The following is a 16,029-nucleotide window of genomic DNA, read 5'->3' as shown; positions in this document are numbered from 1 at the left end:
TGTTTTGATATGTTTAGTTGGTAACCCACATGAGCTGAGGTTATTCAGGATGTTAATGTTGGCTATGTTGGTATTTTCCTTAATTTTAATGATTTCATCTATAGGAAATGCAATTAAGTAACAGTCACACTTGTATCTTATAGTTGCCCCTTCCTCCCCTTTTTCAGTGTTTAACTAGATGTTTGAATAAGCCAGCAAGTGCTCTAAAAATGTAAGTGCTCACAAAATGTAGGCTCTGCTAAACAGAGATGGGACCTTTAGATTGAGCTCACCACCACCTGCTGGCCTCCACACCAGTGGAAATTTTTGTGAGGGTGTTGCCTACTAAAATCCAACTAATATCACCTAATCCTTAAAAACCATTTACTAAAAAGAGAGGAAACAGAAGGAAAAGTAAAATCCTTTACAAAGGCTCCCTTTGTGTACAACCTTTTCTGTAGCATCACTTTTGAAAGCAAGAGAAACAGGAATTAAAAAAATATATCTCTAATGCTCTTTATTCCTCTTGGGAGGTGGCTGTATTTGCTTCTAAATTGCCAGCTGAAAAACACTCCCGGCACCTGTGCATTGTTTCCTCACACAGTGATAGCAGATGCTCTGTCAGATCCCCAGAGGACTAGAAGCTCTTTTGCAGAGCCTTCAACTGAAAAAAAAAAAACACCTTACCATGGGCTAACAAAAAAAAGAAAAAACAAATAGACTTGAAAACTGTGAAATGGGAACAATTATTCTCTCTCTCTCTTCTCCATTCTTTCCCGCTCTCCTTCCCTCCCCACCCCTTTACTTCCCCGTCATCATTTTCCCCCAGCTATTTTAGTATTCGGAAATCAATACTAAATTCATAGCAAAAAATAAGAGGATGTTTTTCTATTTATGAATTATCATCCAATGTTGTTGAGTTTTTATTTGCAACTTGAAGAAAATATGTCCTGTTAGGAAAGGACAGACTTCCTAGCCAATGAGGTGACTTTGATGGCGAGGAACAATTCAGCCAGATACTTAACTGTGATGAAAACAATCGTATTAAGTATCTGTTAATCTGTTTTATTTAGTCTTCTCTCTTCATATTTGGTATACCTTCACATTCTTTTAATATATCATTGTATTTTCATGTTGCCCTTGGAAAAGGGGATAGATGTTAATCGGTTAGAATCATAGAATACCTCAAGTTGAAAGTGACCCATAAGGACAATCAAGTTGAACTCCCTGCTCCTCTCTGGACTACCTAAAACTAAATCACATGACTAGAGAACATCATCCAGATGCTCCTGGAACTTATATGTAAGTTATACATATATCACACATATGTATAATATATATTATTCAGTTCTTATATTTGTACCCTGAAATCCCACAAAACATTAAATGAAAAATTCTGGAGGTAGCAGACTCAGGATAAGGTTTTCCTAGCTAATGATCTTTCTTCAGGGTGGAAGCACTGGTATGCAGAGGTTTCAAATATCTTCACTATTAAAAATCTAGAAAACTGAACACTGAACTTTTCATCTCAGGAAACAACCTGATCTGTTTCCTTTCAGTTTTTTTAAAGTCTAGAAAGAAATTTCTCCAGGTCTAACCTTTCTGATCCCAAAAGCAGACAGCTGTCACATGGATTGATGGGTATTCTCTAACATAGTTATGCTGTAACCAGAGCGCACAAACACTCTCTTGTCCAAAACTCCCGCTATTTGAATTCGCTCAAACATTGATCTGACCTTCATAAAGCCCATTTGGATAACTTCTCTAGTATATAAATACTAACCCAGAGTACACTGAAATGTGAAAAATGGGATTTGCCTGTCTACACTAGCTTCCTAAACCAGGCCTACATTCCTAAATCTCCCAGATTCATCTTCATCCCCCGCATCCCTTGTTCCCACCTCTCACAATGGCCAGTGAATTCAGGAGCCTGGGAACTGGAACACAATTGCCATGTATGCTTGTACACTGATAAAAATCAATTGATTTCTGTGTGGAGTTTGATAGGTAAAAGATGGCAAGGACCATTCCCACCTGCATGCAGCCACTCTGTTTTGATAAGAACACTTTGCTAGCATAAACACGGGTTGTTTTTTTTAAGCATGCAGTCTGCATGCTTTTTTGCCTCAGCCTTTTGAGTAGTACCGTTAAACCTACTCTGCAGTCTTCTCTGCTGCTTGTGAAGCAAAAAATCTTGAAATAATCTCTCCCCAGAGACATGATCTCTCCCCAGACTGAGTATGAAAGGCAGGTAGGAACAGTTTTTAGCTACAGTTAGAGTTATACTGCTCTCTGGCAGTCCTCTCTCTCCTAGTGACCACATAGTTGTCTGTTTAGGCTGAGACTGATGGTGGGTCCAGTGCCAGAACATAGATTGTCTCCTGTCATGTTGGCCCTTCCACCCTTGGTTGAAGCTGCTTTGGCAACCGGAATGTTGCTGAATTCTATGCTGGGGCATAGACTGGAATTCTATGCTGGGGCATAGAAAACTAGTTATCTGAGCTGGGAAACTAAAGAGTAAATAAATCTAGCCATTTGTTTTGAAGAAGAATTTGTCTACACTTTGGAAACCTGAGTTATGTTAGACAAGTCCTACTTTAACTATCTTCAGTGACATCTAATTGAACTTTTACTTGAAGAGTTTTAACCAGCCTTATCAGCTTTTAGCTTTATGAGTCTTACCAGAATAGCTTTGGTTTGGTTTCCACCACTGGATTTTTTAGTTTTGCTAGGAAGAGGCAGATTGGCTTTCTGATTCTAAATGAGAAGGTTACTTGCTTAGAAGGAGTGATATATACAAACGTTACAGCGAAAGCTATGAAAAGAAAAATCCTCAAAAACCAAAAGCAAGTGGATTTCTCTCACAGCTGTTCTGAAGAGTTCGTGGTTGTACAGTCCAGTTAGAGATTAATGTCACTCAAGCATTGTTTCCTTAGTGGCAGATTGTAATTAAATAAAACATGAAAGATAAGCTATATAACCATTTTGACAGACTTTACTGAAATAAGCAGGATTAATAGACATTTGTATAATAAAACACCATAAATCTTATAATTCTGCAGAAATTATAGAAAGCAGTTTTTAATAATCTCTGTACTGAGTCACAAAAGCAAGTGAAGAATAATTTCCGTGTTGAAATTAGAAGCTATCACACACCCAGTTCTTCTAACTACTGCATGAGTGCTAATGCAAATAAAATCAGTGGTTGATTAAAAAAAAATATCCAAAAGAACTAATGATTAAGAGCTTTGCAGTGTGTTGAAATCACAAAAACCAGACCATCTACAGCCAGTTCTCACAAAGAGAAGGATACAACCTGTTACCAACATGTTTCTACCGTGCAAGTAGAACTGAGGAGAAATGCCTAGCTGCATGTATTCTAAGATAGCAAAATATTTGATTATTGCCATCTTAATTAGTCATCTAATTTTTAAACTCATTTTAAGTATCACCAATAGCAAACTAAGTTAAAGCTTTATATGTATATGGGTCAAGATTTTCAAAGTATCTCAAAAAACTGTATCAGTGAGGGCTCAAACTACAGAGGCAGGTGCAGAGGCACATGCCAGATGCCCGGACATCTCTGAGGCCTATAGTCTTAAGTTTGGAGGTGCCACACTGGTTATGGGCAAGCTCTTTGGGGAACACCATCTAACCTTTAAAAGCAGGGTTCATTGGTCATTTGCTCACCTGGTGTTGAGTTTCTTCGACAGCTCTTTCAAAGCACCCCATCAAATGGTACCCAGAGAAGTGTGGAGTGAGACGCACCCCACAGTAAATTTCACTAAGGGCTGATGGGAGCAACTTGCAGAGCTCAGGGGAAACCCCTCACACACACCCCATGCCACCATGGTGGGGCTTTCTGAAAGCTTCTGGGGTCCCCTCGGGGCAGCCCCTCCCCTCAGAGAGGCCCCACCAGGCCATGTTCCGCCAATGGGCTTTGTTCTGGCGCCATGCCCCATGATTGGTGCGTTCAAACCCCTCCAATGGCCCCTTGGGTCCCTGACACGGGGCACTGTTGGGCTCCTACCCCACCCCCCCCAGTACCAACAGCACCACAGAGCGATGGCAAACTACTGAGGAGAGGAGTGGCTCTCAGCTGCCGTGCCCACCTGGGTCTCTTTGGGACCCACACTTCCTAGGTGCAAACAAGGCCCCAGCACGATGGTGCACAATGGTGCACATTGGAGCGCACCAGCTGGAGCCACAGAAAGCCCTCAGGATCCCATAACCAGGCCCAATAAATCACACTGCATGGCCACTAGCAGGTGCTGGGTTATTGTGAGTGCACAGGTGTTAAAGCACGGGCAGATGTTTATAATGTCAAGATTGCCTGAAAGCGTCAGCACTAAAAGCTCACCTTTGATTAACAGCTCATCAGTGCCAAACAAGTATGCAAAATGATGAATGCTCATGAAACCCCAAATCGTGGGAAATCGCGTCTGACTACAATTGCTATCTGTGTTTCACGCACCCTGAGAATGTGAATGCTGGCTGGAGAGAGAAAAAGAGCAGGAAAACATTGCCCAGTTGTTAAAAACACTCCTATGGTTGTGCTACATTGCCCTCTGCCCTCCAGACAGAGCTGTCTTTCAGAGGAGAGGCCGAGGCACTCGGCCAGACCCAATACTTCGGACTATGTAAGTTCCCAGTGCATAATACATGCAGAGAGGGAGACAAGCAATTTGAGAGGCTGTGAAATACTCTGAAAGATAAATGTAGGCACTGGATTTATTAACTGGCTTTCCTCTCTAAAAACTGTTGGCCTTTCATGATCAGTCAAAATATGAACCCTGAGAGCTAACCCTCTACTTCAGGGAAATTTTTCACGTGCTGGCATTTATTCTAAATAAAGCAATACTTTATGAATTCCTAGCCTCCTGAATTTTCACTCCTAGGGAGAAGAATATCGTATAGTGATTGCCTGTCTTCTCACTGTGCTGTGTTCCTAACTCGTATTGCCACACCAAATAAGTCAGCTAGCTCACCAGGAAATTATGAACCAAGTACTTAAAGAATACAGGTATGTTGAGATTCGAACTACAAAAGGCATTTATCTCATTCCCTCCCTCCCCTGCAAAAAGAAACTGCTTTTTCTAGCAGTCCTAAGTCCGATCTCTACTTTTCAGAGTACAGCAGTATGTCCCATTGAGCCAAGTTGTTGCTTATCATTTGGGTTTATCAGATTTAACTGAAGAACTGTGTAAACTCAAAGTGAAGGTGGGAGGTCTCAAAGCTGTATGACCCATTCTTTCTCATCTTAAAAAAAAACCCTGAGAAGACTTTATAAACACATCTAACTCACATATCCAAAAATTAATAAAATATAGTACATTATTATGAGACAATTAAATATACATAAAATATGAAAGTTTCTTGACTTTTCTGGTCTATAAGACTGGAGTTTATATTTTAAAGATAGCAATTAGTCGCTGCTGAATTGAAACTCCAAATATAGTGCTAATTTGTGGGGGTGAGGGAGAGGCAGCAGTGGTTTGTATGGGATGGCTTTTCCCAAGCTTGTCATGTGAAAGAAGTCATATTGTGGAACTATCATACTAATTACTAAATAATTAAATGTCTGGTTTTTAATTTGGATGGAAAGACCAGGGATTCAGAGGAGTTTAACATCCACCGAAACGCAAATTTTGTTGTTGGAATTTTGTTGCTCATTTTAAAAACCCGGCATCAATCAGAGGGAAGTGGGTACAGAAGTGGTGCTAATGTGATCTAAGAGAAGGACTTGGGGCTGTCGGTTGATGAAAAGCTCAACAGGACCCAGCAACATGCGCTTGCAGCTCAGAAAGCCAACCATACCCTCTGCTGCATCAAAAGAAGCGTGGCCAGCAGGTTGAGGGAGGTGATTCTGCCCCTCTAGTCTCCTCTCGTGGGACCCCACTTGGAGTACTGCATCCAGCTCTGGGCCCGCCCAACATAAAAAGGACATGGACCCTTTGGAGGGACCGCAGAGGAAGGCCACAAAGAGGATCAGAGGGCTGGAGCACCTCTCCTATGAGGAGAGGCTGAGACAGTTGGAGTTGTTCAGCCCGGAGAAGAGAAGACTATGGGGATTTATTATAATTCGGGGATAATATTATAATTATAATATAGCAGTCTTCCAGTACCTAAAGCAGGCCTATAGGAAAGATGGGGAGGGACTCTTTATCAGGGAATGTGACGGTAGGATGAGGGGTAATGGTTTTAAACTGAAAGAGGGGAGATTTAGATGGAATATTGGGAAGAAATTCTTTACTGTGAGGGTGGTGAGACACTGGAACAGGTTGTCCAGAGAAGCTGTGGCTGATCCATCCCTGGAGGTGTTGAAGGCCAGGTTGGATGGGACTTTGAGCAACCTGGTCAAGTGGAAGGTCTCCCTGCCCATGTCAGGGCGGGGTGAAACGAGATGATCTTTAAGGTCCCTTTCCAACCCAAACCATTCTATGATTTTATGATTAATTCATCTCTGATAATTTTATGCATAGGTCTTCTGTTTCATTATTCACAAAGGCCACTGCTCCCTTAGCAAAGGCTGTTACTGAGACGAACAGCAGGAACTTTGGAGATTATCAGAATTTCTCTTCTTACAGTACTTGATTTTCCCAGTGTGAATGACAATGCAGTTCCAACTGAACCTTAATGAGGTTTAAAAAGAGGTCAAAAATCCTTGAAAACACTTTTTCAGACTTGTTCCTGGCATCCTGGATACAGAACTGGACACGATTAGAACAGGACGTGAGGAAATAATGGAAATTGTAAGAATTTTTCAGACACAAGAGGGGGCTACAAAGGAGAGCATCATCAAGTAAAAAGTGATTAATTATTGACTCTGTGGTTCTCCCAAAGCAATACTGAATCTCACAGAGTTGTTTGGTCAGCTAGTAAAACTAATGCAGATGTGAAAATCCTACAAGAATTTACGTGGTGTTACTCTGTGTAGCAGGGATGAAATTGACGAGGCCAACTTATAGAAAAGCTTAATACAGCCTAGGGAGTGACTAAATACAGAAGAAGTCTGGAAAGAGCTTGATACCAAATTATCTTTTTCCTTTATTTCAAAATAAAATGTATTTAAACACTGTGAATAAACAAGAATAAACGCTGTGAATAAATAAATAAAAAATAAATGTGAGTAAATAATTATCTTTTACAAATATTTTCTCTTAAGGAAACCCTTCAGGACATTTATTTTTTAAATATTCAAACCAGTATGATCACTTCATCTACTGTTGCCCTTAGATTTGCATGAGCATAATCCAAACATAGTGGGAAGTTTTAAAATTTTCTGACTGCCATCTACTCTAAATCTTTATGGATTTATATATAATTCTGTATTGAAAGGAAATAATTTTTCCACTGCATGGTGTGGGAAAATGATTTCTTAGAACTTTTTTCATTATAACTATTATTTTCCAGGCAAATATATCTGTATGTTGTTGATCTTTGTTGATAAGGGGTCAATGGAATAGTAATAATCAGCTTGCAGGCAGCTTTCAGTGACTTCCTGTATTGCATTTCACATCAACAAAGTAATCATCAGGCATAATGTCACCGTTTGTCTCCATTCAGTCTCTTGACCTTTAGATTGCCCATTAAAGAGAGGAAGACCAGTTCCTACCCGTGTTTTGGCAATAGAAGAGATTTTCCTGCTTAGATACACATTTATTCAACAGAAGTTGCAGCCCAATTGACGTCCATCTGATTTGGAAGTTTCCTTCCTCTTTACTGGAATAGGAAGTGAATATAATTATGGGCTAGCCCATCAATTAGTTTTAAGGGAGGAGATTATAAGAGAGGAAAACACTGTCTACATAGATAGAAATGCTGAACTTTAGATAACCATTGAAAGGAGAGAAAATGTTGTGTTCCATCTTTGTGGCTTTTGAATGAACACATTTGTTACCGAAATGAATCCAAATCAACTGACAGAAAGAAGTAACATACTATAGCTCTTTTTGGCACTGTCCCTCTATTTATTACAGTTTTTATGCTGGGGGGCGGGGGGGAAAGATACCTGGGTGCAATAAGAATATTGAAAGAATTTAGGCTCAGTTGCCAACACAGCTAAATTTGCAATTTTTTTTCCATAAATATGATAAATATTGTAGAGAATACAATATATTATACAAAGGAAGGAAGAGAATAGCATACTTCACTGGCCTTTAAGTGGAGACAAAGTCTATGGTAAGCCATACTCTCCAGTAAAAATTCTCATGTAACAGTGGAAGACAGCTCTCCTCTTCCCACATTCTCATTCACTGAATTGAAAAGAAAACCATTTAATATAATTTCTGAACAGAATTTTACAGTCTAGTATTTGCATTACATTTCCAATAAAGGACATCTCACCACCTTCAATAAAGTAATGAAGTCTGTCTCAGATTATAGAGTCCTTTATTGCCAGGAAAATTAAATGCCAATTGTTTAGTTGGGGTTTCCCAAGAGTAACTGTATGTACAAGACTCCAAAAGAGGAGTAAATCTGGCAGTCAAGCTCAAATGCTTTGCAGCAGAGGCACGCCAAAGAGAACTGTTATAGTATAAGTTGTCTAGAGATTTCTGGAAAAACTGATACTCAGAGCAAAAAGGAAGTGAGCTTCAGAGACATATCTCTCCTTTCTTTGACAGCTGGGCTGCAGACACATAGTGGAAGTTGATGTAGAGTTTTGCTATTTCACAGAAGGCCCTGTATTCAGGAAACTGCAGGATCAAAAGAACAAAACACAAACCTCAGCTGACACTGAGGATGCTTGTGTATATCCAAGGCAGGGCTTCAGTGGCATGCTATTTGAATTCTTCGTTTTCCCTGTATGTAAGTTTAGAGGAAAAGCCTGGAGATTAACAACACATTAAATCTCTCTCTTTCCTAGGACTGGGAAGTACTTGGGGATGTACTTTTCAGTACTTTGGCAAGCAGAGTCTTCACTGTAGGAAGTGAGGGACACAAAATTTGTGTCACTTTTGTAGAGTGTGAGTCAATAGAAACTACAACTGTCTCAGCTGCCTGTTTCTTCCCCTGACCTCCTTTACAAGTGTATCCCACTTCAGATGAAACCCATGCAATTCAGTACCAGAAGTTAAATTCTATACACCCTATATATGTATATATACATATTCTATAAACTATGTTGGTGGCCCAAAACCAAGAAAAGTTCTTTTAAAACACAATTAAGTATAATAGAAATCTATGGAGAGGGCAGGAAGGTGCTTGTGGCTCTATTAAACACATGTGGAGGTGAAAGGACTGCCCTAGTCTAAAGAAGTGTTGAATAAACATAGTGGTAGAATCTATGGTGGAGGCCAGGCCACATCAGGAGTGGTTTTGCTCAAGGGAGGAAAAATACTTCAGACTACAGTGATTATAAGTAACATGAATGAGTAGGAGGAAAGACCTCTGTACACAGTGTTTTCAATCAGTTTTATCCCTTCAGTACAACACTCCTGCCTTTTGAGAACCTAGAAGATTTTTAAGTGTTCTGGCTCTATGTCTGGAAACAGTGTCAATATTTAGGGTTCACACTTTTAAATGAATGAGAACAGTAGCTTCACAGTGTGCGTTTCAGTGCCTGACCCATGGACCTCCCTCTCTGGCCTTGTGAAAGGTAAAAACTGATCAGAGCTGTTGCAAGACCATTGCAGACCTTTCCTTTCTCTTAATTTGTTGATGATGTCAAGACTATGTTCTTTCGATTCTCGAAGAACAGACCACTCTACTATGTACACATTTATGTAAACGCTTGTGATGATTAAATCTGATGAACATGTCTGTCACAGAAGAGGAGGAGAATGTTTTGAACATTGTTACATTTTACTGCTTTCCTCCTGGCTACCAAATATATGAAAGAGTATGTATAGTCTGATGTGTAAAGAAGTTACAGAAAAGCAACGGACTATATGCTTTTCACCATTACCAATGACAAAAGAATGGGAAAGTCTGTATATTTCTGTGCAAAGACAAGTAGAGAATAAAAAATACAATGACATGCAGAGAGGAAGGAGAACAAGGTGCATGAGAAAAACTGCATTGATGAGGAGGGTCATCACAGCTGTTTTACAAATATGTAAAAGGATATTGTAAGAAGAAAGAGAATAAAGTGTCCTCCATGTCCAAAGGAAATAGGATTTGGGGTAACAGACATAAATTGTAGCAAGAGCTGTTCAATACAGACCTAAGGGGGAAAAAATATAAAATAACAACATTTTAAAAGTAATTATTATGAATCATTTGAACGGATTCATTGGAGAGGTGGTAAAGTTTGTGTTATAAAATATCTTTAAATATAACATAAATACCTCTTAACCCCACCTGTAGACAAGTCAATGGGATGGACCAGAAGATACCTTGATATCCCTTCTCTCACTGCAATTCAATAATTTTCTGAACATTTACTGATACTTCTCTAGCCTTTTAAAAATGGAAAAAAGCATATCCTTCACATAGCCTCTTGTTTCACTTTAATTCTTCACTAATTAAACATCTCCCAGTAGATGTTGCCAATCAGTGTCCTCTAAGACTGAATGATAACCTGAATTCTACACCTTGACATGCTTGGGCCTGCCTTTGCATTTCCTTCACACATTTGTGTTTCTGAATTGCATGTGATTTCTTCTGTCACATGCTATACACATAAGCATAGGCTTATGTACGTATGTATCTTTGGATACGCAAAATGAAATTTAAGTTACAGGTAAAAATGTAGAAACTATTTAAAAATGCACCTACATAAGTAAAAAAAAATTATAAGGAAATAACCTTAATATACTACTGTCCTTAAGTTTTTTGTACATATGTTACTGGATTCAGTTAAAACACTTTTCAATCACCGTTTTGAAAATATCTACACTCAGGTATGAGTAAGAACTAGAAATGAAATGAAAAAAGAATTCAAAGCCAAATATTCTTAGGCAATTGTAGGTTTCACAATATAGACTTAGTTGCAAATTTATTAGCCAACTCATGTGTTTTTATTGCTACAAGTAAAACCTCACATAAGGCCATACTTAAATTTTGAATCAGCTGTAGGTTATCCTATTTGAAGATAAAAGTATAGCAGCTCCCGACAAAACCAAGACTTAGTAAGTTATAAAAAAAGTTGAAAGAAGACTACATTGCATCTTAAAAGGATGTCATTTAATGCATCTATGACTGTTGGATACTTTTATTGCCATATTACCATTTAAAAATTCAAATACAAATTCATAGTTTTTGCATTTAGTACATTCTCTTGCTGACTTTAAGCAGTATCATCTGAGCAAGAGTTGGTTTACAACTTTTAGTCTCTGACCTCTGGAAAGCATTTATCCAGTTTATTATGTAAAAACAGACAAAGCCCATCTCCTTTCACCCCACCCCCTCACCCGGTACAATTTCCTGAGGTTTAAAAGTAGTATACTCACACATCTCAGTGCAGAAACAGCATAGAAGTTTTTCCTCCTGGTCTGTTCACATTTTTCTTATTTGTACACTGATCCACTCAAGTAGAAGGAAATTGTGTCCTACATGTGACCTCAAAGTTTAGACAAATTATTTGCTTCTCTTTCTTTCAAAGGCTAAAACATCCATACAAATATGAGCATCTAGAAGATAGCTGAGATGTGTACTTCATGTGCCTATAGCTTGTAGGTTTCAATTTTCAGCTGTTAACTGACAGAATGATTGCAGTCGATTGGATTTTGGATCAAAATCTGATCTCGTTCCAGAATCAAGTTATGCTTGTATAAGTGAAATCAGATTTGAGACTTGTATGACATTATATAATATTAAAAGAAATAGATATTTGCCTTATGGTGACCATTGCTCTGAGATATGTTGTGCATTCTTGGCAAGTGTGCATATCATGAGCTTGAAAATATCACACTGAGAATATTCTGGCTAGCCTCTTTTGAGGCCATAACTGTTAGGTAGTGCACTACCACCCCATCCTATGTACACACAGAGGTGATCATAACACCCCTGATTTACTTTCTTTGCCAAAGCACAGGCCAAGTACATTCTTCATTCTGAAGTGGGGAAATGACAGTGGGCTGTTAGATACAGCAATGAGCCTGAGCTTTATATGGGCAGTCTGTTCTTTGAGCTGCAGCTAGCCTGAACTATGAGAAAAGAAAAGGCTGTGCAGAATTAAAAAAGAAATAGTAATCTTTATGCTGGAGAATGCTATTGCTTGTTATCTCAAGTGACCACCAAGTAGCTTCCCTCCACATTTAAGGATAAAAGGAAAAGATAGCTGCTCCTCTCCAAAGCAAAGGCTGCATGTACCCTCGTGGGAGAACCACTAACCTGACGTCATGACTCTCATTTGACTAATAGTGCAGCCTAGATGAATTTTGACATCTGGTTCCATAACTTTGGGGATACTTGATGCTTGTCTCTTCTAGTATCTACAAATGCAATATATAGCCTTTAAGAGAGTGAATTGACTTAGTTCTATTTAGGTTAAAAGATGCCACTTAGAATTTCAAAATGGTGATGCTGGAGAGCTGGGTTTAGGAGAAGATGTGGTAAATTGGTAAATACATTATGTAGTTTAGGTAAAATCCCAAAGGAATTTGGGAAAAACTTTGCATGTAGCCGGAGTAGAATTTGTCTTTAAGGAAGCTGGAGCATGGTAAGTCTGCCAGAAGCTCCCATAATTTTGCTGTCCTGTAGGCTGAAATGGCAGGAAATCAATCAGAGTTTTTCTTAGGCACATTATAGAAGTATTGATCAATCCTAGAAAAGTATTATTAAGAATCCAGATGGACAAAGGAGGGAAAATGCCCTTACTGTGAAAACACCTACAGAATGCACTGGGATGCAGTTGTTTCAGAATGTGAAAATAAAGCATGACACTATGGAGGTAGCTCTGTTGCTAATACAGGTGCCAGGTGAACACAAATCTAGCCAAGATTCATGTTTACAGTATTGTATGCAGTCACATTGTTTCTGCAATACATTTTGAGCAATAATGAGACTTTTTATAGATGGGTGACAACTCTGAATTATACAGATTAACCTACTGCTCTCCTCTCATTCAACTCTGAAGTGACCCCTCTACCCATGTAAGAGACGAAGTGTTGTGAAAAAGCTCAAGGAATGGTCAGGTTTCACACATTGCATGAGCTCTCAAACAGGATTAATTAAAATGTACTCATCACAAAGGAAGGGGAAACTGTGAGTATGTTACAGTATTGTGCCAGGTAGAATGCCCTGTGGAAGATATCTGAGGACTACTGAAAAAAAATGGAGAAAAAATCTTTGACACTTTCATGAAGGGAATGTTATTCCTTCAGAAACTTTGCAAGATCTTAGAAAGAGAACTCATTTTGATTTGGAAGACATCTCTTATGTCTTCAAAAATAAGATACCTCTGTTTTGGGGGGAAGTAAAAGGCATAATAGTCTTACTTCTTAAATATAGTACTAATAAATCACTTTTTTTTTTTTTTTTTTATGCTGCCAGACATAAAAAGCCCAAAAGGTTACATCAGATATACTTTGCCTAATGGGAGGAGAACATAGCAACTCTGTTCTGGACGTAACAATCAACTTACTTTGATCACTAGGTACCCCACCTAAACAATTTGGAATAACATTATTGTTAACTGAGTAAAAAATTTGAAAGCTTGATGAAATTTTGTCTGTGTTGTCAAATACTTTGAAGTACATTTTATTAAGCTTTGGATTGTATCTAACACTGTATCTAGCACTAGGAAAATCTAAGATCTCTGAAGATATTAAAAGGAATAGTCTTCACAATCTATACTGAGTCAAGTTATCTCAAAATATCAGTTTTTACTGGATTTAATGTTACTATAGAATAGGTTAGCAATAACGTCTACCTTGACAAATATGTTAGAGCTTAATTCCAAGGAAAATTATTTTAATGTTGACAGATGTCTTCTATTACTGACTGAATAGTTACCAAAGGTAAATTTGAAACAGTGTTTATTAATATTAAAGAAACCAACAGATTTTAAACTCTTCCCTTTCTCAAGGATAATGACCAATCTTGTATATAAACTTTACAAATGTACTTTTGGTTCAAAAGAACACAAAAGTGTGTTGTGATAATATTATCATTGCAAACCTCAGAACCAAAATATCACAACTTTAACAGTTTCCAAGTTCTATGAGAAGTAATTCAGAAACTGCGGGAATAAAAATCAACATTAGTATTAGTTATAAGGACTTTAGCTGGTAGAATAGCCAAATCTTACTATTAATTATTTCTGATGGAACTAAGAGCTGAATATTCTTGAGCCACAGTCCCATTATATTTCTTTACACCAACTACTACAGGCCACAGATGCAGTAAGATCTGTTAGTCTGAATAGACAATACGAAGAAATAAGGAGGTGCTATAACACAAGTCATTTTCAGGTGGGTAAAACCTTCCTTTGATCCAGAATAAAAAGCCAATGTGTCCTTTAAACTATTTTGTTATATTTTTTTTCTTTGTGGAATATTTTGTGTCTTAACCAAAATAATAGAAAATAAACTGTGCTGAACAACTACTTCCCTTTTCCAAACTGTGGTCCTAATTGATCTCTTTGTGCTTATGTCATCATAGACTCGGTCTCCTCTAAGGAAAGTAAATAGTTCTAAAAAAACTTTGTGCAATATCCAGTGCATCCTGGATGTTCCTCTGAGAAGGAGGAAGTAGGAGGAAGTATCTGAACACATGCTTTTCTAAAAACTACCTATCATCGCCTTACTTAAAAGACTTTTTCATGTATATGCAATACAAAGTCTTAGAGGAAGGTTGGATTTTATAGTTCAAAATACAATATACACTATAAGCTTTTGTCACAGCATTTGATTTATTTTTCAATTTTAGGTAAATCTTGAAGCTACTTCTCTGAAAAAGCAAGGCATTTCTCTTTGACTGCTTCTTAAAGAAAACTCCCAAAAGGTAAAAAAGAGATTTAATGCACAAAGGATTATTAGAATAGGTATCAAAGCATCACTTTATATCCCCAAATTTACCAAGATACATTGGCACAGGCAATGTAAGAAACTGAGAAAAGCTATTGCCAGTACAGTGCCTACACAGAGGATAGAAGGTGGCATAAATAGCTGGGTTTTAATCATTCTGCCACTGGAGGTAAGGAACTTCCCTTTTGGTTTCAATATACTCAAAATTTGGCCTCAAGGTTTGGATATCTATTAATAATTCTTGCTACCTGCAAAAATTAATAAATTTCCAGAGTTATAAAGTTCTAGCTCTTCAGTTTAACATCCATTTAAAAAATATGAATACCCAGTTTGATAATACTGTCATATCTCACCTTCAGTTCAAAGAGTTACAATCCCTCTTCCTCTGTTTATTAACTATGCAAACAGCCAGTTAAGCTTTCTTAAAATGATAGATCTGACTAACTTTCATAGGGAGCATTTTTGTTGCCAGTGCAATTAAGAACTCCAAAATAATCTAAACATCACATAGACCTGTTAAGTAATTATGATTATGACTGCTCAAAGTAGCCCATGGCCCTGTCTACTAAAGCCATCTTACATTTAGTGTGTTTAGATATATGGAAATTTTCAAATCGTTACCACACTGCCCAAGCCACAGAAGGCAAAGGCAGGGGCTGTGAGAATGAAGAACCACCCAGTGTAGGTGAAGATCAAGTACGAGACCATCTAAGGAACCTGCAGGTAGACAAGTCCATGGGACCTGATGAAATTCATCCATGGGATCTGAGAGAACTAGCAGATGAAGTTGCTAGGCTGCTTTCATTATATTTGAAAAGTCCTGGCAGTCTGGTGACGTTCCCACTGACTGGAAAAGGGAAAACATAATCCCCATTTTCAAAAAGGGTGAAAAGGAAGACCTGGGGAAGTACAGGCCAGTCAGTCTCACCTCTGTCCCTGGCAAGGCCATGGAGCAGATCCTACTGGAAACTCTGCTAAGGCACATTGAAGACAAGGAGGTGATCAGTGACAGCCAACATGGCAAGTCATGCCTAACAAATTTGGTGACCTTCTATGACAGGGTTACAGCATTGGTGGATAAAGGGAGAGCAACAGACGTCATCTACCTGGACTTATGCAAAGTATTTGACACTGTTCC

This window comes from Charadrius vociferus, unplaced genomic scaffold (genome assembly GCF_000708025.1).
Source record: "Charadrius vociferus isolate BGI_N301 unplaced genomic scaffold, ASM70802v2 scaffold201, whole genome shotgun sequence".
NCBI lineage: Eukaryota > Metazoa > Chordata > Aves > Charadriiformes > Charadriidae > Charadrius > Charadrius vociferus.
Note: the sequence above shows the minus strand (reverse complement) of the source record.